Source organism: Babylonia areolata, chromosome 10 (genome assembly GCF_041734735.1).
Source record: "Babylonia areolata isolate BAREFJ2019XMU chromosome 10, ASM4173473v1, whole genome shotgun sequence".
In the NCBI taxonomy this organism is placed as follows: domain Eukaryota; kingdom Metazoa; phylum Mollusca; class Gastropoda; order Neogastropoda; family Buccinidae; genus Babylonia; species Babylonia areolata.
In genome coordinates, this window is record NC_134885.1 from 4,626,417 (window position 1) to 4,628,916 (window position 2,500).

Here is a 2,500-nt window from a genome sequence, read left to right on the forward strand (position 1 = left end):
ATCGGTGTGAAGGTGGGGTGGGGTGAGGGGGGGGCATAAGAGCGACTAAAGAGGAGCGGCAAGAGAGAGAGAGAGAGAGAGAGAGAGAGAGAGAGAGAGAGAGAGAGAGAGAGAGAGAGAGAATGAACGAACGAATCTTTCCAAAAGAGGGAAGTAGAATAATCTCTCTCTCTCTCTCTCTCTCTCTCTCTCTCTCTCTCTCTCTCTCTCCCCCTTCCCTTCGTTCATTCACTCACTCTCTCTCTCTCTTTCTTTCTCTCTCTCCCTTCACTTCATTCTTTCACTCATTCAATCTCTTTCTCCCCCTCTCTCTCTTTCCCCTCCCTTCAAAAAACAAGTTCATTCACTCACTCTCTCTCTTTCTCTCCCTCCCTTCACTTCATTCATTCACTCATTCTCTCTCTCTCCCTCTTTCTCTCTCTCCCTTCCCTTCATTCATTCATTTATTCATTCTCTCTCTCTCTCTATCTCTCTCTCTCCATCCCCTTCATTCATTCATTATCTCTTTCTCTCTCTCCCCTCCCTTCATTCGTTCACTCATTCATTCTCTCTCTCTCTGTCTCTCTTTCTATTTCTCTCTCTCCCTTCCCTTCATTCATTCACAAATTGACTCATTCTCTCTCTCTCTCTCTCTCTCTCTCTGTCTGTCTCTGTCTGTCTGTCTGTCTGTCTCTCTCTCTCCACACCTCAACCCACTCTGGCGATTTTTTTTGGTGTTTTTTGTGGTGATTGTGTGTGGCCTCAGTTGCATTCAGGTCATGGAACACCAGTACTTTGTTGGTTTTTTCTTCCACTCAGACGATTTGTACACTTAGACGGGGTGCTGATGGAACTCCAAAACATCACACATCTCAAGAGTGACGCGCACTGAGTGATATCGAGGTGTCGAAGACTGATACACGACTGATGCGCGCACTGATATCATGTAGAAATGTTTTCGGCGTCCCAACTACGCAGGTCAGTACTGTAGATACACGGCTCTTTGGGTGGTCTGTGACTCACTGTGCCGGACCTTTTCAGAGGTACTGACCATCCTCTTGTTAAGTGGTTATGCCGTACTTTGTTTGCCAACTTGGCTATCTACTATGTAGGAAGGACGGAAGGAAGGTGTGTGTGTGTGTGTGTGTGTGTGTGTGTGTGTGTGTGGTGTGTGTAAGTGTGTGTGTGTGTGTGTGTGTGTGTGTGTGAGTGAGTAAGTGAGGAGTGAATGTGTGTGTGTGTGTGTGTGTGTGTGTGTGTGTGTGATAGAGAGAGAGATAGATAGAGAGAGACAAAGAGAGAGGGAGAGGGAGAGAGGGAGAGATTGTTCTCTCATTCTGACTTACCTGTTTCTACTCATTCTCTGCCTTATTTTTTTTTTTTTTATTCATTATTTATTCATTTATTTATTTATTTGTTTCTTTCTTTCTTCTTCTTCTTCTTCTTCTCCTCCTCCTCTCTTTCTTGAATTCGTTAGGAAGTGATACACCCTGAAAAAATTCCGAACACGAAAACAGAAACCCTTAGAAAGAAAGAAAGAAAGAAGAAGAAGAAGAAAAAAAAAAAGATGAAGAAAGTAAACAGAAAACTCACACCTGTCCTACACCAGTTTATGCCGGTGCCAGCCAGCAGACTGACTGTTGGCTGCAAACCAAACGGAACCAAAGAAATGGTGTCTATTTCTAGAAACGTGTTGGAGTGGTCAGTTAAAGAGTGTTGCAAGAAAAAAGAAAGTAAGAAGAAGAAGAAGAACAACAACAACAAGAGAGGCAAGGCCTTCAAGACTCACTTGTGATACACTAAAAAAAAAAAAAAAAAAAAAAAAAAAAAAAAAAAAAAAAAAATCCAAGCTTTTTATGTATTGAGTATAATTTCAAAATGTAATGTTTCAGATGAGAAAGATCAGTTTAAAGCAAATTAAGTCCCTTAGCATTAATTACAGAGTAATTTCCCTTTTTTTTTTACACTCTGCACCTAAACGTTTGCAAAATAAATAAAACTTCCATGCTTAGCAAAATAAGTTCCTGTTTGAACAAAAAAATGATAATAATGACTCCTCTTGTTGTTGGGTCAGAATATCAGATCAAAGTGCCAAGTTTAGAGAATACAAAAAAAATATAAATATAACAGTTTAATGCAGTTTGCATATAATTAGACTTCATTTTTTAAAAATTTTGTGTGTGCCCAACCCAGAGGTGCAATATTGTTTTAAACAAGATGACTGGAAAGAACTGAATTTTTCCTATTTTTATGCTTAATTTGGTGTCAACTGACAAAGTACTTGCAGAGAAAATGTCAATGTTAAAGTTTACGACGGACACACAGACAGACTCACACACACACACACACACACACAGACACAGACAGACAACCGAACACCGGGTTAAAACATAGACTCACTTTGTTTACACAAGTGAGTCAACAACAGGAAAAAAAACCCATGGGGATGTTTGGAGCTGCCACTCGGCGATTGCTATTCATGGCTGACTGACTAACCGAGGTGGTGAGTCTTGGTTTTGGG